The 23,102-nt window shown below is 48.0% G+C and overlaps 1 protein-coding gene across 1 annotated transcript in view; it reads right to left on the bottom strand.

The window, feature by feature from the left end:
- Positions 1-3,257, bottom strand: part of TANC2 (tetratricopeptide repeat, ankyrin repeat and coiled-coil containing 2) — a 163,282-nt gene extending 160,025 nt beyond the window's left edge. Inside the window, exon 1 of the mRNA XM_054000140.1 lies at positions 3,112-3,257. The gene's annotated coding sequence lies outside the window, so the exon portion shown is untranslated. The remainder of the gene's footprint in view (positions 1-3,111) is intronic.
- Positions 3,258-23,102: the final 19,845 nt, after the last annotated feature.

Genomic DNA, 23,102 nt, shown 5'->3' with positions numbered 1-23,102 from the left:
CCAAAAGGTGCCATTTTAAGGCTTTGCACAATACTCCAGACACAAGTTCCCAACTGGCATCAACCATTCAGAGAGCTCACGGCTGCCAGAAAGGATAAACCCAGCCACTCCATTTCCTGCTCCTGCACCCTCCTCCTGCCACTTTCAGGCTCCACAGGTGAAGTTCAGTTTGTTGATCCAGCAAGAAATGAACTCCACAAAATAAATAGCTGCCATTCACACAACAGTTGCTCTGAAGTTCAACGCAGCACACGACAGAGGGACCACAACACTGCAGGTGGGAGAACAGGACACCGATTCAGCAGCGCTTCTTAAAATCTGCCTCACCTCATCAAGAAACAACACTCGAAGCCATTTGCTTGTCTGGATGTCACAGGACAAGTACCCTTGTCAAAGGAAATAACCATTGTGCGCTAAAGAAAATTCATCCTCCAAAGAATCAATGTTTATACATCAAAGAGACAAGAAACAAGGATTCCGCTTTCGAAAAAACTTCAAAGCGAAAGATTTTTTTAATAGTGCAAAATATGGGATTATATGCAAAATACAGGCTCTCAGCTGATCTCATGTTTAACCACCTCTAGAAAAGGCAAACCTTGATAAAACATGAGGCCATTATCCTTCTCTTTTTCTAATGAGAAAAACTATGCACAAATTTGGGAGATTCACAGGTCCTTCTTTTTTTGTTTCTAATATACCAAGGGGTTCTTCTAGTTTTCTGGCTTCCCTCTTATTGTTTTTCTTTTGCAGTCTTACAAAAAAGTAAGATATACTACTACGAATGTTACCAAGCATCCTGAAATTAAACAAAATACAAGATTATAAACTAATGAATACACAGTATAAATAACTTAAATGTGTCACAAGCAGGCCTGGCATCAAAGTGTTCTTCTGGAAATATATATGAACTCACACCTGCAAAACTCAAGAGTAAACAGTGCATAATGCTGCGTGTGATACATATTTGGGCCTTAAACCATTTGCATTTATGGTCATTAATATTAATAAGTGAGAATTTGCAAGCAGGAAGTTAGGGATGCTTGTCTGCAATGTATTAAAGAATTCATCTTGTAAAAATTCCCTGCACATAACAGGTATGCTCATGGATTTCTCAACATTAACATATACATCACCAGTATTTCTAAAGGTTTAGCTGAAAGTAAATCTAGTGTATGCAACCTGAAATTTAAAACAACTCAGAGGCTCACACAGGATTATGGGAAAACCAATGGAAAAGACAGAAAGATGAGAACAAGAGAGGAATTGCCACAAGGCAATCAATACTGATAAGGAGTTTATTTTAATTTTATAAAATTGTATTAGTCATCCAGTTACCCTGAACATGTAACCAGTAATTCACACAGTAATTACAAGTCTACATTGCAGGCCAGCATGCTCCAATATTCTATGGCCACGGCAGAGATCCAAACAGGATACGACCCTGCCACTCCAAAGAAATTGGGGTAAATTTGGAGTACACAGTCTTTCACTGTGTAGGATGCCCTTAGGATGAGTCACTACAGAAAACAAGCACAACTCTAAGTAGTTTATTTTCTTAGAAGCCCAAGAGTTGTAAAAGCCACAGACCTGAAGTTGACTAGGACGGTCTTTGCCTAAGCATTACTGCTCTCTTTCCACCAACAGTTGGTTTGCAGAGTCAAAAAATGAGATTTCGATTATGGCAAACGCCAATATATTGTATTTTCTTCATTCAACCACAGGTCTACCATGCATTTCCTAAGTAAACATTCCTCCACACCAACTGTCCATAATCTAAGGCGTCTCTCACCACACAGCAAAAAGCCTCATATGACTGTAGCCAGAAAATCCTCTTCAAAACATTCTCACCAAAAGCCACTTATTACACCAGCTCCTTTTTCCTTTTTAATTCACGCCTTAGGAACGGATGTTCCCAGGTGCAGGTTCGGAAATTAAGTTCTGAAGATTAAATAAGGAAAATAAACAACACCCAACCTTTAGCATTTTGCAGGAATCATTCCACGCTCCAGCCTGAGCAATGCTGCTGGCAGGCTCTCCTGGCCATGTTGCTGCTCTCCATAGCACGCTTGCAGTATTTCTTCTTCTCCTCCCAATCCAACATCGATTTTGCCTTCGCTTCCATACCGTGGCTACGTTGCACTCCCCAGCACCGCTAATCAGCCTCCATAATTTATTTAAGTTCTCCAGCTATTTCATTTTCCTCGCACTATTTTCACCTTTATAAAAGCCTAAAACCCACACTGGTCCATCACTGTCGGAATCAGCTCACCGACACCAGCTCCGGAACTTCCCAGCACAAACGGGGATGAGAATCTGCCTTTTTCCTTCCATAGCACCCATCTGAGCGCCGTCTGCCTCATCATCTCGCATGGCTTTTTTTTTTTTTTTTTTTTTTTTTTTTTTTTTTGCATTTTAGCCCCCACCAACCAACCCACGCCCGCAACGGAGAGATAGAGTGTGTGTCATTAGACTCCACACGCCTTACTCACCCCTCCGAGGGCGCAGAGGGAGGGGGTTTAACCCTCCCGGTCCCCGCAGCAGCGGGGGCGAGGGCGATGCGTGTTCGCATCACGCGTGCGGTACCTGCGGCACCTCCCGCTACACACGGGGCGACAAAATCGGCCTCCGTACAGCCTCCGCCGGGCCCGAGGGGATGGATCGGCATTCCGCAGGGCGGAATGAGCGCCCATCACCTACCCCCGGCACGCCGCCTTCTTTTGAAACAGAACAGCCGGTCTATTTTTAAACAAAATGTTAAATTTCTCATTGGGGATACAGAATTTTGGGGAACTCGCTGCTCCTCGCGCCGACCCCGCCTTTCCCGGCGCTCGCCGCCGCCGCATCCCCAGTCGAATCAGCGAGGCACCGACGGCGCCGGCTTCCCGTGCCCGGGAATGGCGGGGAGGAACCCCCACCGCAGCCCCGTTGTTGCGGTCCCCTCGGCCCCGTCCCCCGCCCGCGGGAGGGGCGTGGCGGGGATCGCGATCTCCCCCCCACACACAGCGCCGGGCGTTGCCCCCTCACGGTGTGTCCCCGTCGCGTCCCACCCTCGTCGGCGGCCGCGGGGGCTTCGCTCGCAGCCTCGCGCCCGGCGCTCCGCTGGCTCCTTACCTGGCGCGGGAGGCTCCCGGCGGCCCCTCACAGAGCGCGGCGGCGCCTCCCTCTTCACCGCATCGCCGGGAGCCGCCGCCGCCGCCGCGGCGAGAGCGCGCCCGAATGGGAGGGGACGGGGGGCGGCCGGTCTCGCCCCTCCTCGGCGGCTCCTTCACCGCCCGCCCGCTACAGCGCCCCCTCCGCCCGTTCGTCCGCGCCCGCCGCGGCCTCCCCGGGGAGCCGCCGCTCCTCCCCTGCTCCTTTTCCCCCTCCCTCCCCCGGCTCCTTCGCTCGGTCGCACCGAGCTCGCCGCCGCCTCACGGGAGCCCGCGGAGGGCGGGGAGGGGAAGCGGCGCACGGGCGCGCGCGCTCCCGGGGCTCCCTACCCACCCCTCAGCGGGAGGGCACGGAGGGGCGCGGCCGAGCGCGGATTCATGACGAGGGCACGGTTATACAAAACAGGCGCGCCGCGCTCCTCCGGAGCGCAGCCTGCGCTAGGGGCGGTTGCTGTGGCCTCCGCGCTGCGCTCATTGCCTTTCCTTCCTTCCCTTCCTTCCCTTTTCCTCCCCACCCCTTCCTCTCCGGCCGTACCTGGCGCGGCGGGGGATGCGCCTCGCTGACCCCCTGCCGCCTGCAGCCAGCCCCGGCCGGGAGCGGCGGAGCAGCGCTCGGCGAGCCACAGAAACTTTGTCCGGGCCGGGCGGGGTCCCGTGGGCCGGGGGCAGGGCAGCGGCGGCGGCCGGTGCGGGGCGGGATCCGCCGGGGATGGGGGGGAAGGCGGCAGGGGCGGCTGTGGCTTGTGGCTGAGCACCGGGACGTGCCCGAGCCAGGCGCGCTCGCAGCCCGGAAAGCCGATCGCAGCCTGCGTTCTTGCCTCCCCAGCCGCTGTGGGCAGCGGGTCCAAGGCCCCTTGTGCCCCGCTCAGGTGAGACGCCACCTGCAGAGCTGCCTCCAGCCCTGGGGTGTCCCAGGAAGGACGTGGACTTGTTGGAGGGAGTCCAGAAGAGGCACCAAGATGATTAGAGGAGGGGAGCAGTTCTGCTCTGAGGAAAGGCTGAGAGAATTGGGACTGTCCAGCCTGGAGAAGAAACCAAGGGTGACCTAATTGCCCCTTCCACTACCAGAAGGCAGCCTACGAGAAAGATGGAGAGAGAGACTATTTACGAGGGCCTGGAGTGACAGGACAAGGGGGAATGCCTTCAAACTGGATGGTCTTCAGGGTCCCGTCCAACCCAAAGCACTGTACGATTCTGTGAGCTGCAGGGAGGGTCGCCCACAAGGGAGGGAGCAGGAAACACTTCCCAGGGCAGCTCCACGGGCCAGGAACAGAGCTCCAGGCTCTGTCAGGACCTGCGCAGGGCCCAGGCACCAAAGCCACCTCTGAGGGTTGAACCTGTTCCTGCAGGTACTGCTCGGCCAGGGCTGCCGGCGGGATGTTTGGGCGCTGACACGTCGTGATGTGATGGAACATGATGACCCCGGAGCCTCTGTGCTCCTCCAGGTACCTCTGCATGTGTGGCAACACCCTCTCTGACTTCCACTGGTTCTTAACAAATGAGACTTCTGGGATAATACCTGGAAACCGAAATGTTTTACTGATCATCACATACAGTTGAAGACCAGAGGCACAAGGAGCACACAGGAAATGCTGTATTACCTGTTTAAAGCTAATATAAACATCTATTTAAATTACCTAAATAGTGTATTGTAGCCACTGAAACCAGCAATCCAATCAGCATCTTGGCATTGCTTAATTGCCCGTGTGAATGAAATGTAACTGACAGAAATTTGAGGTTCTCGTCAAACTGAAAAGCATTCTTTTTGCACAATAAAAATAGATGGTAAACAGAATATTGGTTTTTCACTGGCTATTTCCCTTTAAGAAAACTAATATTTATGTCTTAAGTCAACAAAATAATCTTTTTAGTCCAGTACAAAATGTTTTCTTTAATTAAATTATGTCCACTCCCTTGGGATGGATGCCTCATTAAACCTCCTGGGTGCAGATTGCTTGCCTCCATCTCACCCTAGGATGGTTAAGAGCTTTACATCACATCTGCCCACAGTGCCAAATTAATCACCAAATAAATGAAGCAACAGGGTAATCTTCAGTTGTGAGTCAAGAAAATGACTTGTACAAGAAATAAACTGCAATAGAAAGAATCCTACCTAGGAGGTGTTAATGAAACCCAGAGAGCACTCTGCTTTGGGTTTTATGCATATTTGTAGCAGAACTGATGAACAAGATGCCAAGTTTCTGGAATGAAGCTGGGATCAGAGGGAATGCAGAATTGTCATCCACATTATCTGTCAGTGCAGTCGCTGGGTTTTGCCTTCACAGGAGAGCAGCATCACAGGAAACAGTGCAACAAGCACTTAAACAGCAAATTACAGTAGGGAAATCGTCCAGGAATGTTTTCCTCTAGATCTATACCCTCCTGCCTCCCTTGATCCCTGTGGGAATAGCATTGCTGTCCTCAGCATCCCATCCTCGTTGCTTTTGAAGTCCACAGAGGACAGTAAGTGACAGGAACTGGTGTGGCTGTGTGGCTTGTGCCACTCCAGAGCCTTTTGTGGTGCTTCTTCCCTGAAAGAGGGTGATGTGATAGACCAAACCACTCTGTGCACAAACAGGGACTGCCAGAATAATTCAGACCACCACTGGAACCTTTCAGCTCATGCCTAGAGCTTTGCCATGCCTTTTTTTTTTTTTTTTTTTAATCATGAATATCTGTTGTGTAACAGCAGATACTTTGCAACTAATTTTTTTTAAAGGTAAATCATATTTGAACAGAATCAAAAATAAGCAGGAGCTAAAATATCTGCAGTGCTGGGGCTGTGCCAAACACCCACAGATTCTGTACCCTGTACTCAAGCCTTGTCAAGTAGCTCAGCACATCTTTATTCCAATAATTTACTTTCATTTTATGCCTAACAGAGAATTGTCCTGATTACTCAAGCAAAGCACAGCAAGAAAAGCACAGAAAACATTTGGTCAGCTTTGGGTCCTTGGTGCTCCTGGCATAGCTTGAGCCTCCACAGTCCCTTACCAGGAAGGATTTTGGTGTATGTGCAGCGATCACATAGCTCTTGACTAGATTTCCACTAAACCTTTTCAATAAGTGGTCAGATCACTCTAAGCAGAGAGGCAGCAAGAGCTGCTGGAGTGACTTGAACAGCTGAAAACGTCCAGAGGTTCATAACTCTTTGGGTAGTGCAATTCCAGCCAGGAATTTATCGTCAGGCTCCTGACCACGGACACCCTGATACAGCAGAGGACGGACTGAACAAGGGCTCTTCACTCACACACAGCTCTGCATCTCTGCACAGACACTGTTTGGTTAGGTGACAAAATCGCAGAGCCAGGGAATCATTAAGTCTTGTAGTATGTTTTGTTTAAATTCATGTCTGCCCCCTGTTCTCCTCCTTAATCCCCTCCTCTCCCGAGCTGCCAATCTTCCCAAGGCCTTCCCTAACCCCCTCCATTCCAAGTTGTCAGTCCTCCCCTTCCCCACCTCTTTCTCCAGAATGTTCCTTGTCAATCCTCCTTATCCCTACCCCTTCTTCCAGCGTGTTCCCTGTCTATTTTGTTATACTCGACACCCCATTCGTTACTTTGTGTTATTCCCCTCCCCTGTTCTCCCTGATAGGTTTATAAAATGTTATTCCCACCTTAGACCCAGCCTTACCCTCACTGGTTCATGTTCCCACACCACTCCTCCTAAGCTACTGTATAAAATTTCTGTTCATGCCCACCCCAGGATTGGTCTTGGGGATCTTGGGGCTCCACCTACACTCTGGTTTCCCCCAAGACCCGCGTCATGTCCATCTGTCCCCGTGCCGAACCCGCCGATACTGGGATTGCGGAGCTCGCAGGGGACGCTCGCTGCCCTGGCCCGCCCCCGCCCAGCGCGCCACGCTCGGCGCTGCTCCAGTTAAGGTTGGAAAAGACCTCTCAGATCATTTGATGATCCTCAGATCATTTGATTTTCCAACTTTAATGGTTCTAGGATCATCGAATCCAACTGTCAGCCCAGCACCACCACATTTGCCACTAAACCCTATCCTCAAGTGCCACATCCACGTGTTTTTTGAGCACTTCCAGGGACGTGAGTCCATGACTGTCCTGGGCAACCTGTACCAATGTTTTACAACCCTTTCTATGAAAATACGTTCCCTAATAACTGATCTAAATCTCCCCTGGCACAACTTTGAGACAATTCCCTCTCATCCTGTCAAAGACAAAGGCACTTAATCCTCATTATAAAGATGAGCACTATAGAACAGTCATCTCACACACACAGGAGGTGCAGAGTGAGATGGGCAGGCAGAGCCCCAGGGACCTAATGAGGGGAGCAGGGTCCCCAGCCCCGCTTGCCAGAGCACTGGCTGCAGCTGGGAAAGGAGCTGCAGTAGTCTCAGCTGTTGAGTGAAGATATTTGGCAGCCCCAGCACCAGCCTCTGCAGACAAGTCCGTGCAGCCTTCTGCTCATATGGCAGTTCCCTGGCATGACCAGCATCACCATGGGAACGTTTCTGAAGTCATTATAAAGAGTTCAAAAAAATCTCCGCTCTAGTGAAAATGGGCACAGTTACAGAATCCTGGAACGGTTTGGGTTGTTGTACTCACTTTTACCAGGGGTGGAGATCATTCTCACTCCACGTGAGGAGTGAGAGGAGCTGCCCCGGCTGTCCCTACCAGCACTCTCCACTAGCATGCACAGGGAACGCTGACTGTACCAAAACAAAGAATTCCATGATAACATGCCCAGCTCAAAGGCAGAGTCTGGAACAGGGGGAAAAGGCAAGAGCAAGGCAAAACCAAACAGGAAATGTATAAACTCCTGCTGTTAGTGAAAGGCTGAGAGGACTTTGTGCTGCAGAGCAGCAGGTGTAGGGCCCAGGGCTACAAACAGCACCCTGAGCTGGTTAGGATGAGTCCTTACACCACAGACCCAGGAGCACAACCCTCTGCAGAGTTAATACCCTGCTGTGGGCAGTGCCTGCAGCTGATCTCTGTGCCACTTCTTGAACTGTCCTACCCCCAGACACTCATTTTCACAGAAGTGCCTCACCTTCTAATACTCAGTTAATGATTGACTTTTTAAAGTATTTCTCAGGTCACAATAATAATAAACCTGCCAAATAGTGTGACCTGAGGGGCAAAAGAAACCTTGTCCTCCATCTTTCAGAGCTAGAACTTCAGGGCTTGTGCCCTGGGAAAATTTGGGTGCAGTAAATTAAAAGTTAAATCAAAGTTAGAAAAATTAACTTGAAGGTAAAAAAAAAAAAAAATTACAAATTCTAATCATTCAAGTACTCAAGGTGGTCCGGAAAGGAAGAAGCCTGAAATAGTACTTAAGCACTGTTTGAGCAGGAACTAGAAAATGCCTGCTGGGAATAGGCTATGATTTCAGTGTATTGTGGTGGAGCATTATGTCTGCTACATACAGGTAATACATAGAGACCGAGATTATTTGATCAAGGCTGGACTTCCTAGAATAGGAAAAATAAGTAAATGTTAAAAACATCTCAGATTCAAAAAAAAAAAAAAAGAAAAAAATCAGCTGAAAACCAGTCATTTGCTGAAGCAGAAGGATTCTTTTCCCGGGACAGAGATTACGTGCACCGAGGTGAGGCACGGGGTAGAGGCAGCCCCATGTGACCTGCTCCTCACCACGTGCCCCCAGCTGTGCTGACCATGCTCAAACTGTCCCACATCCACATTGCCTCTTTTATATTCCCTTTTAATAGAGGAAAAATCCATAAGCTGACAAATGCTGATAGTACAATCCCAAATCTCCGTATTTACATACCTGAGTGCTGCTGTTATTGACGGAGCCCTTCCCCAGTGGCTGCCATCAAACCAGTCATTTATTCAGCCAACACTATTCAAACACAGATTGTTTATTCAGTTACTGCTGACATTTCCTGCAGTCTGTTTAATCCACCACAGGGATGCTGAGGGGAGAGGGGGCATGCTCACCACCAGTGGGAGATCCCACTGCCTGTCACAGCTCCCCCAGCCATTCCCACTTGGTTATAAAAGAAGTGGTAATTTTAGCAGCATTCCTTTTGGTTTTTTCTCTGTTCAGACAACCAAAGTTAAACCTTCTGAGGAAGCTTTGGGAGCTCACTTGCCTGTTGCATTGCTCTGGGAAATGGTTTTTCCCCCTCAGAGACCCCTGTAGGTGTAACCATGTTCGTTTAACCCTTTCTTCCTTTATGGACCCAGTTGGGTGGGAACCAATTGGCTCTTCCTGAACAGGGGTCTGGATAATGCCCTGCTCCTTCCTGGTTCACACTCTTTCCCTCTTCCTCCCATGGAAAAAACGTCTTGGACTGCATCGGGGGTTAGAGCCTCTTTTGGAATCTTTTGCCTTAACCCTGAAATATTTCCCCCCGAAGCTCTCTCAGATCTGGGCTGGCCTGGTAGCTCCAGGGGGCTGCAGGGGTAAGTATTTCACTTGCCATTAATACTTGGAGAGCTGCATCCAGCCCTGGGATCCCAGCACAGGAAGGACAGGGACCTGTTGGGGTGAGTCCAGAGGAGGCACCAAGCTGATCAGAAGGATGGAGCAGCTCTGCTGTGTGGAAAGACTGAAAGAATTGGGATTGTTCAGCCTGGGGAAGAGACCAAGGGTGACTTAATTGCCACCTTCCAGTACCTGAAGGGAGCCTGCGAGAAAGATGGAGAGAGATCATTTACAAGGGCCTGGAGTGCCAAGACAAGGGGGAAGGGTTTTAAACTGCCAGAGGGCAGGGTGAGATGGGATACTGGGAAGAAATTGTTCCCTCTAAGGGTGGTGAGGCCTGGCACAGGCTGCCCAGAGCAGCTGTGGCTGCTCCGTCCCCAGAAGTGTCCAAGGCCAGGTTGGACACTGGGGCTTGGAGCAGCCTGGTCTCATGGAAGGTGTCCCTGCCACGGCAGGGGGTGGGACTGGATGATCCTTAAGGTCCTTTCCTACTCAAACCATTCTGGTTCTATGATAGCACGAGTGACACGTTGACCTCAGCAGCAGCAACACAGCAAAAAATCTTGGATTGTGGATCAGAGTGCTGAGCTGTCGGGACAGCTGAGGGCAGGAGCTGCCAATCTAGCAGATATTTGCCTTTCAGCCAACACTTTATTCACATGCAGTAAAGGTTTTCCCCTTTTTCATTGCTTCCCACTGGCTTTCCAGATGCTGTTTGGCTGAGTGTTTGCCACAGATCTGTTCAGAACTGTAAAAAGCCAAAGGTTTTTACGCCAGCCATCGAGCCACGCCTGCCACAGCTCCACTGGAAATATCCCAGCTTCATGCTGGGACTTTGACAGCTCAGTGTAAACACGCAATTGCAGGCATGCAGGTTAAAGGAATAATGAACAGAGAACAGCTGGAGACATGAGTCCAGTGCAGCATTACCTCTGCTTCACACACTGAGTTATTCCTGTGTAGTCAGGCTACGGAATTCCTACAGCAGTAACATGGAGGGGGTTGGTGCACACTTGGCCCTACGTCAGTAAGAACCCAGCAGGTGATGGAAAGCAAAATGAAATGTGTAGCAAGGACAGCTCAGGACTAAATAATGAATGAAATCAAACAGGAGCCTAAATTTCCTCATTTCTTAAGCTTAAATCCTTGGCTTTGCAATTCTAACATCATTTTCATTTAATGCTTAATATAATTTCCTGGAGTCTCCTGGTTTTTTTATTTTTTTATTTTTAGAGGAACAGGAAAAGGAAATGCTCCATCCCCTATAGGAGAATTTAAATGGGTCAGAAAAATTTTACAGAAGTATTATTATTAGGAAAATAAGATTTAATTTAATTGCAACTGTTTTTGAAAAGTAAGATTTTGGTTAGTTTAATTTTATTTTATTTCAACTGTACTTGGATAAAGGTTGCTTCCAAAGATGTTTCCAGGCTTTTGCAGAGTGAGCTTTCCCTCCTGACATACATGCACACTTCTCTACTATTTTCCAAAATTTTCCAGCTGGAAGACAGTAGAAATATGTGGGAAATGCTGTCAAGCTACGGAACACTTTTCCAATTAAAATAACTTTCAGTTTTGAAAGTAACACTTGCCAGGTGTTGAGTGTTTGATGGGCTCATTTTTAAAATGGCTGAGTGCACAACCCCGAGGTTGTGCAGGTCTTTTAGGCTATTTGGGTACAAAATGTCAGGGTCCTGCTCCAAAGAAGCTCCAGAGCTCTTCGAGAAGAACAGCCACGTTTCTAGAAATGGCAAAGAGGCTGTTTACAGGAGGGGACATCAACACCTTCCAGGGTCAGCTGCACCACGGGGCTGGAGAACACCACCTCTGCAGCACACAGATACAGCTGCACTGCTCAGCCACAGGAGGCTCAGGCTGGACATCAGGAGCAATTTCTTGGGAGAAAAGGGCTGTCAGCCACTGGAAAGGAGCTGCCCAGGGAGGTGGTGGAGTTCTCACCCCTGGAGGTGGCAAAGGAATGACTGGACGTGGCACTCAGTGCTCTGATCTGCTTGACAAGGTGGGAGTCAGTCACAGGCTGGGCTCGATGAACTTGAAGGTCTTTTCCATCTGCAATGATTCTTGGATTTTCTTAAAGCACTGTGCTAAAAGACATAATAATTTAAGAGTAGCTGATGCATTTTTTTTCTTTAATCAAATCAAGTGCAGATCTATGTGATTACATGATGAATTATGCAGTATGACCCTGCCATAAAAATGGAAAATCAGTGGGCAGTGTGTGAACGCAAAGTTTTCCTAAAAAACAACCTGTAAATATCCGCAGGGGAAGCAGCATCTTTGGAAAACAATGATTCATGCAGGTTTTGTTTTCTTTCCTTGCCATCCTGAGCACAACAGGGAGCTAACATGGGTAGTAGCTGCTAGCATGTTTGTCTTACACCAACTGCTTCATGTCTGAGAAGAAAAGGAATCCTTTAAAACATGGCAGGTAAATATCTGTCCTGGTTCTTTTTTTATTATTATTATTTTCCCTTGGATTAAGCACTCCATTTCCAGTCACTTATTCCCCATGTGTCCCGGCTTCTGATGTTTTGTTTCTCTTTCTCAGAATTCATTAAATCAACATTTTGCCATAAAGAGATTCCCAAATAACCTGAAATGAGTTCAGATGACTGGGCAGGGGGCAGGGGGGGTGCACAGATCAGCACATACAAAGAACACAGAGTGTAAATATAATTCAGTCACAGGAGTATGTCTGAGCAGGATGGATTCTCTCAGCATAACCCAGAGAGGAGAAGATGCTGCCCTACAGGTGGATTAAAAGGATCGAATGCCATAACACACAGCCTGAAGTAGGAGAAGGTTTTCCACAGCAATCACCACCTGGCATAGCCGTGTTCCTCCTGAACAAATATTTCAAAATAAACTCAGAGGGTCCTGATTTACCAGATGTTTGGCATATTTTTTGAAATCTGATTCTGACTCTTGAGAGGGATTGGTGGCAGAGGAATCGCAAGGAACCCAGCGCTGCAGAGCAGATGTGCTCATACAGACACAAGGCCTTGTCCCATCTGAAGCAGCATTAACTCACTGCATAGACAGACTGAAAGTTCTGCAGTAAATAAAGGCACAACCTGCTTTATACAGACAGGTCAATCTCCCACACCCTTATTCCAGCTTTGTTTCTTCATAGAATCTTAGCATATCCTACGTTGGAAGGAACCCACAAGGGTCATCAAGTCCAACTCCTGGCCCTGCACAGGACACCCAAACAGAAAGAGGCAAAAGGAGGGAAATTGAGCATTAAAAGCCACATTCTGTCAGATAGCTGAAGGCCGCCCTCAACAGCTTAAAACACAAGAGCAATCCAGACTGTAGCTTTGTTGCTGTAAGAGGTGAGTTTAGTGCCTTCACATCCCACAGCACATGGGGAAGGACAGCCCTGCAGAACACGTGCCAGCACAGCTCCTCAGCCACTGACCTTAACCTTTCTCTTCTCTTTCACATCTGGAGCTGATATTCCTTTCCTAGAAAGAATCATGGAATCATTAAGGTTGGAAAAGATCTTTAAGGTCATCAGCTAAACACCACTGTGTTCAGCACTAAACCATCTCCTCGAGTGCCACATCCTCACATTGTTCCAAGCTTCCATCGTAAGCAATGTGTGATATCCAGGCCTGAAATGCAGTGTACATGCAGTTGTCATTTTCCCACAAATGTACAGTTTTTTTTTTTGCAAGTGATTCATTTTAAACATTACAGTAATTTGCAAAGCACGTTCATATCTCATCACGTTGGTCTTGCATCTTTAGCCTCACTGGGATAGAATATTTAAAATGAAAATAATGTACTGAATGTTGAGGTTAAGTCATATGACAGTTTGAGTTGGGAGGGTCCTGAAAGCTCATCTTGTTTCCACCCTCTGCCACGGGCAGGGTCACCTTCCACTAGACCAGGTTGTTCCAAGACCCATCCAGCCTGGCTTTGGACATTTCCAGGGATGGGGCAGCCACAGCTTCTCCAGGCAACAAATCATTGCAATGTTACCCTTTATAATCTAAAACTGCTCGGGCAGAATCCCTCCAGAAGTATAAAACAAGCCAGATTTTCAATCAGATTTACAGTGCTGGTCACTCGCAGGCAGCCAGAATCCACTCCTGTATACACAGATTGTGGACAAATGGGAAATTGTTACCTTTGGAGCTGTCCCTTCATCACTGGCATTTACTGCAGAAGATAAAAAGAACCAGTTACAGCTGACAACAGACTGGATTGAAGCTGTGCAGGTACAGGAATCTGCTCTGCTTCGCTGAGGCTGTGACACACTTCATTAAAATAACAAGGGTCCATTTTTGTGAAGGTGATAAAAATCTATTTTCTCAAAACAACAAAGATCAACTTTCACAATCTGTTTGCTAAATAGGTGGAATGTCAAATCACTTCTCCTGACAACGAGCATTCTGGGGGGAGCACAGCACAACTTAATGGGAAATTTTAAATAAGAGCACACAGGCCATTATTAAGTGTCACCATTTCTTGGTGCTGACATGGGACTAATCACAGTCTCTTTAGAGTTGATGTTAAGTTTGTCATTTTTACAAGGATTGAGTAATGTTAAATATCACTGTGGGCAGGTATAATTGTTATTTGAAAGAAAATTGATACCAGATATGAAGGATCATGTCTACAGTTGGTGTCACAAGCTGGTACTGCCTCTTTCAGGACGGCAGAACGATCCCAAATGAAATCACAGAATCCCCATGGGTTGGAAGTGACCATAAAGATCATTTTGTTTCAACGCCCTGCATGGGCAGGGACACCTTCCAGTAGATCAGGTCGCTCCAATCATTCTAGGAGCCTTCTTGCTCTATCCAAACAAATTCTCACATGCTGCTAAAAAATCCTCCAAACTCAATATAAAAGCTGTGCAACCAAATATAGTGTTTACATCTGCCTCAAGAAGCACAAGCACAAATGAATCTCAGGCTTTGGCATACACGAATCCCCTGGCCAAAGTTAAGGGCTCTTCTTGAGTTCAGAACATCCATTAAATGGATCATCACCATCTTCATGATTTCCTATCCTTTATAATTCACATCCTTCTCCACAAGTAGATTGTTATCAAAATCCCTCTAAGTACTGGGGAGATAAAACAGAAGGAATGAGAATCAGAGCAGAAACTGGGAGAAACTTCCAAAGAGCATTTCAACACCTGCATTTTGGGAGGCTTGTCCTGGAACATGACACTGGATCAGGTGCAGACCTGGGAAGCAAAGGGGCAGAGGGTGCAGCTCTTTCCATCCTGGCAGATGGGCTGCCTTTAATTATTCTTCAGCAGCATATGTTGAATACAATGTTTGTTTGTTTGGGTTTTTTTGGTAAAGAAATGGACTGTTGTCTTTGCCTTCCTATGAATGTTCCCATACTGAAAATTCATGTGAGAGAAACCATGGATGGGGAGGTCCCCACAAAACAGGGATCTTTCTGTAGTACTCCACAGCAATTATTTTGCACCAGAAAGACCAAAGTTGGCAAAATGAACATATGCTCAAATTCCTGGGCAATATTAAAAAGCACTGGCTGCATTTCCTAGTTATGGGAGCATAGGAGTGGGTTGCTTGGTAACAGCTCCTGCCACGATCTGCTCGGAAATCAGCCTTAAAAGCAGCTCCCATGCCACTGCAGCGTTGCTACAGCAACATGCGCAAGTGATGGATCCCAAGTTAGAGACACACCTTAAGCAAAAAGATGTTTCCTGTCATTTTAAACACTTCCCAACCCATAAATACGTGGTGTCTGCCATTCTGAGCAGCTCCCAGCGAGGCTGGCTCCCGGGGGCTTTGTCAGCATTCCCATCGGTTGGGAATTTGTACGTGGAGGAAAGCAATTGGCAAGGGGGAAAAAAGCCAAACCATGAAGTGTGCAGCCCTGGATTGCAGTCCTCCATCAAACCCTCAGTGCTCGCACAGCAGCCGTGTCACTGCAGCCACACAGGGCGTTCAGGGACAGAGCAGAGGTTTCTCCCTGCAGGTGTGAGCTGCACCGAGGCTGCAGCAGGGACCGTGTGCCAGAGGGGCTGTGGCTCAGAAAACCCTTCAGGGGCTCAGCAGAGAAGCACCTCACCTCACAGGTGCAGGTCCACCTGTGCCTCACACAGGTGGGATCTTTGGCCCACAGGAGACATCTGCAGCAGACAGGGTGTCTGCTGCCTCTCAGCCCATGGGTCGAGTCCTCACGGGCTAGAGGTGAAGCCTGAAACAACTGACCAAGCAGGGAGGACCTATTTTGCAGGGGAGCAAATCACACCTCTGGGATGATTGACCATGAATTTGTTCTTCAGGACCCCTGAGTGACACAGGATAAACAGGTCAGATGGAGATACCTGTGTACAAGACACCCACTTTGAGCTGAGAACCTGTCCTGCTGCTCTCTCAGCGCCCCTCTGTGCACAGCTGTAACAAACTTATATAGAATCATGGAATGGTTTGAGTTAGAAGGACCTTAGAGCCCATCTCATTCCACCTTCCATGAGACCAGGCTGCTCCAAGCCCCGTCCAACCTGGCCTGGGACACTTCCAGGGATGGGGCAGCCACAGCTGCTCTGGGCAACCTGTGCCAGGGCCTCACCACCCTCACAATATCCCATCTAACCCTGCCCTCTGGCAGTGGAAAGCCATTCCCTCTTGTCCTGTCACTCCAGGCCCTTGTCCAAAGTCCCTCTTCTGCTCTCCCAGAGACCCTGGTAGCCCCTGGAGGGGCCTCTAAGGTCTCTCAAAGCCTTCTCTGCTCCAGGATGAATACTTCCAGCTCTCTCGGTCTCTCTCCATAACAGAGGTGTACCAGCCCTCTGATCATAAAAACTAACTAAAGAGCTTCCATATCCTACAAAAACAGTCTGATGGGGGAAACTCTTACTACAGCCATGTAGAAGAGTGAGTTTACTGACTCCCAGAAGTCTTTGCCCTGAAGTGAAAGAGTTCAGTCACTTTGCAGCATGTCAGCCTTAACCCAAAGTGCACGTCCTTGGCTCCAGCAGCTGCTGTCCACGACCTCTCCTCCACGCAGACATCCTGCCACTAAACCAGACACTTACTTCGACAGGGAGCTTCACTTTTCAAAGTCAGTCAGTGCCAGTGTGTCACCACGTCAGCTCCGTGTTCATCTCATGGCTGGTGCCAGATCCTCAGGCAAGTACCAAGTGCAAATGATGAGCTCAGACACAGAGCTCCTCTGTCTGTGCTGCGACACGCCAGTGACTGGCAGCCGACTATGAAGGGGGTTAACAAAAGCTGAATTATTTTTCTCTGTAAACCTCTAAAATGGCCCCACAAACCAAAATTATAAAATAATTACACTCTGCCTTGAGCTGAACACAAAAAGGTTATTCACTACAAAGCCCTAGCAACCATCTTAGCCTTAAAGGAAAAGAAAGCAGACTGCCAAAGCAGTAATGAAATGACACACAACTGCTAATTTCATGTCTGTTTTTCAGAGGTCTGTAATAATAACCAGTAATTCCTTACAAAGCATCCATTCTTGCTCCCTAATTCCCACCTGAGGATATTGAAAGGCTTAACCATTCCCTGGCTGTATCTTTTAGGAAGATAATGTCCACTTCATGCCTTAAGTATAGGTAGGCTTATTATTTCTTAAGGGAAAAAATCAAGTTTATAAGGCTCTATAAAGTGGTCAAGTGAGTCCAAAGGGCTAAACAGGCCCAGCAATGACACCTGGACAGGCGGATTTATTTATTCCATGGCCCAGCACGTGGGAGTTTGGTGGCCTCAGCACAGGGCAGAAGGTCACCTTGCAGATCCTTAACAGCTCTGGGCAGAAAAGAATGAGACCTGCACCAAACGAAGCTGCACAGGTTTATGCTGTAATTAGCTGAAAAATACACTATTTCATCGTCACCATTTGTGTGTCTTCCGAGAGGCTATGTGTATTTATTACCAGTAAACAGAGATCTGAAAATAACAGCAAAGGCAGGCAGGATTAGGAAGAACTCCTCTAATTGTGCCTCAACACAAGGCTACCACATAATCACAAAGAATTCAGTTCCAGGAGCAGAAATCTTTGTGCAGCTCCTGTGATCAGCCACTTGAGAGATGGAACTGCCTCAAAACGTCGATCCTGCTGTCTGACTCGGGATTGCCATTGAGAGGTCTCGTGGTCTCACCCACCTGCTCTGATGTACACAGGAATAAACTGGGCTACAAAGATACTTGTGGTGTCAGAGGAACACCAAACTTATTCACAGAAGGTCCCTACTCAACATAAACAGATGCAGGCACACAAATGTTGTGAGATTGAACAGGAGGAATTTCAGTGAGCAGCCACCAACAGATGGCTGCCACTCCTTGAGAATTCATCCAACGCTCATTCACCTCCTCAGCATCCAGCACAGGGTCTGCTCTGGTTTGAGCTGGAGAAACCCCCAGGGTACTTGGGCAAGGTGGTGGCTGCACAGGCTCAGTCACTGTTTGAATTCCTGGGGCTCCAGGACTGAGCTCCTTGTTCTCTCTCCAAAGGACAATGTTGTCGTGTGTTTTGTTTCAATTCATGTCTGCCCCCTGTTCTCCTCCTTAATCCCCTCCTCTCCTGAGCTGCCAATCTTCCCAAGGCCTTCCCTAACCCCCTCCATTCCAAGTTGTCAGTCCTCCCCTTCCCCACCTCTTTCTCCAGAATGTTCCTTGTCAATCCTCCTTATCCCTACCCCTTCTTCCAGGGTGTTCCCTGTCTATTTTGTTATACTCGACACCCCATTCGTTACTTTGTGTTATTCCCCTCCCCTGTTCTCCCTGATAGGTTTATAAAATGTTATTCCCACCTTAGACCCAGCCTTACCCTCACTGGTTCATGTTCCCACACCACTCCTCCTAAGCTACTGTATAAAATTTCTGTTCACGCCCCTCCCCGAGCTTGGCCTTGGGGATCTTGGGGCTGCAGCTTGTCCATGGGATAAATGCACTCTGGTTTCCCCCACAACCCGCGTCGTGTCCGTCTGTCCCGGTGCCGAACCCGCCGATACTGGGATTGCGGAGCTCGCAGGGGACGCTCGCTGCCCTGGCCCGCCCCCGCCCAGCGCGCCACGCTCGGCGCTGCTATGGGACCAGCTGTGCTTTTCATCAAGGGATGCAATGATCCAACCCCCTGCCTCAGCATCCCCTCCAGCAGCATCATCAGACCACCTCCATCATCTTTCAGGTGCTCCCAACACTACCCTGCCCCTGGGTGTATGGGTTTGCTCCCCAGGGCCGATTTCCTCCTTCCGTTCCCTTGGAATTCCCAAAGGTAACGGTCGTAGATGTCAGCAAACCCAATGGGAAGAACGCTGATGTCTGACTCAGTTCAGGAGGCTGAATGATTTCTTTATTATAATTATGCTATAATACATTAATATACTATATAAACGAGGATATTAATAACTACATGCTACTTTCTCTCACTACCATATCTAACTCACAACTCGTGACCCTGATCTCCAGAGTCCAGCCACAGGTGGGTTGGATTGGCCATCAGGCCCAAACAATCCACCCACCATGGTCCAACCAAGCAATCACCCCAGGTAAACAATTCTCCAAACACATTCCACAAGAGAAAAACAAGGAGCAGAAATAGAAATTGTTTTCTCTTTCATTTCTCTCTGTGATCCTCTATGAAAAATCCTGAGAGGGAAAGAGAGAGAAATGTGCTTGCCACAAGTAAGCTAGCACGGCACCACAGCCGCTCTCTATCACTCTATGCTGGCTAAAAAAGCAATTCAATGAGCATTATATTTTATTTACATCTGAAAGAGTAAAATATTCTGTGCAGACTATGCATAAATACACAAAATTTCTTGCTCTTCACTAATGAACTATTGTGTTTAATAAAATTAATCTAATTTTACCCACGATAGATCTGGTTTAATTTTTGAAGCAGGGAAATTTATACATGTAATTTGTAGAATGAGGGAGCAAAAATTCAAAGAGATTCACTTTAAATCAATCAGGCAGTTGTTTTATTTACGTAGCACCCTTCAGAAGAATTATCTGAAGACACTTGACAATGCAAAAATAACTCCACTTGGCAAACACCCAGGAGGGTGGCTGCTGCTGCTGCCCATGACTTCAGATGCTGCTTGTGTGGCAAACAGATTCCTTAAGGCTGGCTTTTTCTACCCAAATTTGCTTTGTGTCCTAAAGTTACAACTCCAGCCACTCCACAGAGGTATTTGTTGAGAGCTCAGGCACACAGCTTGTCTGTTGGCCAGCCCTGGTCTGTGGGCTGATGGCTCACCTTCCTCCCCCATCATTTGGGATGTCAGTGTTCCCTCCTGTGCTCCAGGCAGGGCTCTGATTCATTTCTGCATTTGAGAGGGCAATGGGAGGGGACAGGAAGCCGGCTGAGCCCTTTTTGCATCCTGCATGCACTGGTGTAACACAGGGCCACGTGTCCCACAGCAGAGGAACTGCAGGATGACGCTCTCGTGCAGCTTTACAGAAAATACTCACACAGCAGACTCAAAAGCAAAGTCGAGCTCCCGGAAGCGCAGCAGAGCCTCAGGAAATGCTGCACTGACTTGTGCCAGCAAGCCCTGCGTGTTTTCATTATTTATAGAGAGCTGGGGCTGAGCACAGCAATGTGCACGAGGTACAATGCACTGTGCAAACAAGAGGCAGCTCCAAAAATGTACGGTCTGACAGCACCAAAGGAGCTCAAAAATCAACACAAAACACACTGGGGTGCAGGGCAGCATTTTGAGTGGGAAAGTGCCATGGAATAGGGTCAGTTTTAAGAACCATTTTTAGAAAAAATGGGTCTTTGTGAACTCTGGATTAGAACAAAGGGAAAAGCACAAAGCCAGTAGCAGTGAGAAAAGAGGGGGAGAGAGAAGGATCGTGAGCTGTGTAGGACTCAGGATGCCAAAGGCAATATTGATACACATCAGAAGAGAGCTCTCAACAGGACCTTGATGAGCTGGGTCGTGGAATGGAAGGGATCAGGAACCTGAACCTACTGAACAAAGCAGCACAAGATATTTTAAACAAGGGGAAGTGAGCCCTGGCACAGCTGGTGGATATTTCACTGTTAATTTTAATTTAGAGGCCCACCGGCGAATCTGGAGTTTAAAGCTGTGCTATCAAATGGCATGTCAAAATAAAAACAGTAGCACTGGCATTTAGATTGATGCATCGTCGTACAGGATTAGTTTCAAATGTTTTGTTTTTTTTTTTTTTGCTGTGTGGCTTTGTCTCCTCTGCATAGCTTTATGAAGGAACTGCTGGAATTCGGTTCAAGCTAAAATTCAGCCTCAGCTGTCATAATCTTCACTACAAGAACATCTACCAAGCATTGTAACGAGATGGAGAGAAAGAGCCTCAATGGGTGCAATGAAACAAGTACATTTATTCTGCAAAGATTGACGCTAAGGATTTTTTCCCAAGTATTTTACCACATTCTGGATAAAACCTTTTGTGCATCACAGACAGACTTGATTAATGAAGGCCCTCCCATGCAAAATAATTTAATTCAGTCCCTTCGCTAACCTGGAGGCACCCCTGCCCCAGAGTGGGATATACAATTGATGACTGGACCCCAAATCCTCTCCATGGGGAAGGATATCCCTACAGTTGTTAAGACCTTGACTACAGCCCTGTCTCTTATCTCTGCTCTGCATAAAATCCTTTGTTAAATGCTGATGTGGTTTCTGTGCTGAGCTCGCAGAGCTCCTGGCCTTGGCTGAGTGAAACACTCCAGCAATAACGGCGTTCAGAAGGTCAAAGGCTTTGGTGTACACTGTGTGTACAGCACTTGTGTTTATACACAAAGGTGTGCATTTAAAGGTGGAAAAAAGAGTAGTTAACTCTCCAGTTCCCCACTGGGGTGTACAGATTGCACTAAAGGCGCCTCAATATTTTCTACCGATCACACACTACGAAAATATGTGCTTCAGCAGGGAAAAAAAAAATCAGCAATTGTTGGCATTGGCCCAAAAGGCATCAAAGGACGGATCCTGAATGGCAGACAGTAAAGTCAGTGCAAAATCAGGTCCTGCAGCATTCCAAGAGAAGCATTGCAACAGGTTGCCCAGAACAGCTGTGGGAACCCCGCCAGGTTGGATGGGGCTTGGAGCAAACTGGGATAGTGGAAGGTGGAAGGGATGTTCTATAAGGTCCCTTCCAACCCAAACTTTTCTGTGATTCTATAATTCCATGTTCACTGAAGGGCAATAGTTCCTGTCTTAACATTGAATCCTAACAGAAACAGGAACACCCTGCTTTTCCCAAAAAACTCAAACAGCACCAGTGAACTGACCAATACCGTTTTCCCTCTCTGAATAATCCCATCTCCAAGTTCCTGATAAGTCTCTCCCAACATATTTTAACACCTAATTTGGGACAGGAAGAAATGGTTAGAGACCATTCTTTTCCCCAGGAAAGTCTGCCAATCCCTCCTTCCTTCTACAGGAGGGGTTAGCCCCAGTATTTTTGAGGAAATGATGCTCAGCAAGTTGGAACAGGAATATGCCATGCCAGGGGAAGGGAGAACTTTGTCTGTGCTCTCACCCGAGTTACCAGGTTGCCAATACACCCAACACTTTGTCAGACAGGGCACTGCCAGGGCAGCCCGAGTTCTCAGTGGGGGAAGTTTTGCTTCGGGAGAAATCCTGCAAACTAGATCCTGGGAACTAGAAATCCTGGGAACGAGAGGAGGCAGAGGTCACTCGTGGCCACAGGGCCCTGGGTGTGAACGCTGGCCCTTCTCCCTGGGAAAGAAAACTCGCCACACCAGGGTCCTGATGTCACTGTGCAGGGTTCCCTTGGGACTGTCAGGGCAGCACAGGTTTGAGGTGGGGGCAGCTCGGCTCTGGGACACATCATGTGCTGTCTGGAATTTTTGGAGGCAAAGCCCATGCAGGGCCACAGGCCCCTGAGCACAAACGCTGGCCCTTTTCCTTGTAAAATAAAACTGGCCAGCCCAGGTTCCTGATTGTTGCCCTGATTTTTAAAAGTGTTACGTTTTCCTTTATAGTTCTTTTGGAAGTCTTAGAGTTCTCATAAAACTTCTTCTGATAATGTTCACATATTTCTGCTGGAGTTTCTCCCGCGCTGTTCATGTCAATAATGATTGTTTTGCATTCTTCTTTGCAGGAGGGAATTGATGGACTGTTGGTTTGAGCAGTGTGGCTGGAGAGGTGGCAATTCCATCCTCCAATCCACGGCCACTTTTGGAATTCTATAAATACCAGATGCTCCAAGAAAAAACGCTCTCTTTTCTTGGCCTTTGCACTTGCCAGGCGTGTGCGCGCTTACCTCGTGTCCAATGGCGACACCTGATGTCGGTTCGCGGGGTGCGCCGGGGACTGTCAGGGCAGCGCAGCTTTGAGCTGGGGCAGCTCGGCTCTGCGACACATCCTCGTTTATTCGGATTTTTGGGGGTGTCCGGCCAGTCCCTGGAAACACAGATCGGCCCTTTTCCCTGGGAAAGAAAAGTGGCCAGCCCAGGTTCCTGATGTCAGTTTGTAGGGTTCCCTTGGGACTGTCAGGGCAGCACAGGTTTGAGCTGGGGCAGCTCGGCTCTGCGACA

This window comes from Vidua macroura, chromosome 27 (genome assembly GCF_024509145.1).
Source record: "Vidua macroura isolate BioBank_ID:100142 chromosome 27, ASM2450914v1, whole genome shotgun sequence".
NCBI lineage: Eukaryota > Metazoa > Chordata > Aves > Passeriformes > Viduidae > Vidua > Vidua macroura.
Note: the sequence above shows the minus strand (reverse complement) of the source record. Positions and strands in the feature narration are given on the sequence as shown.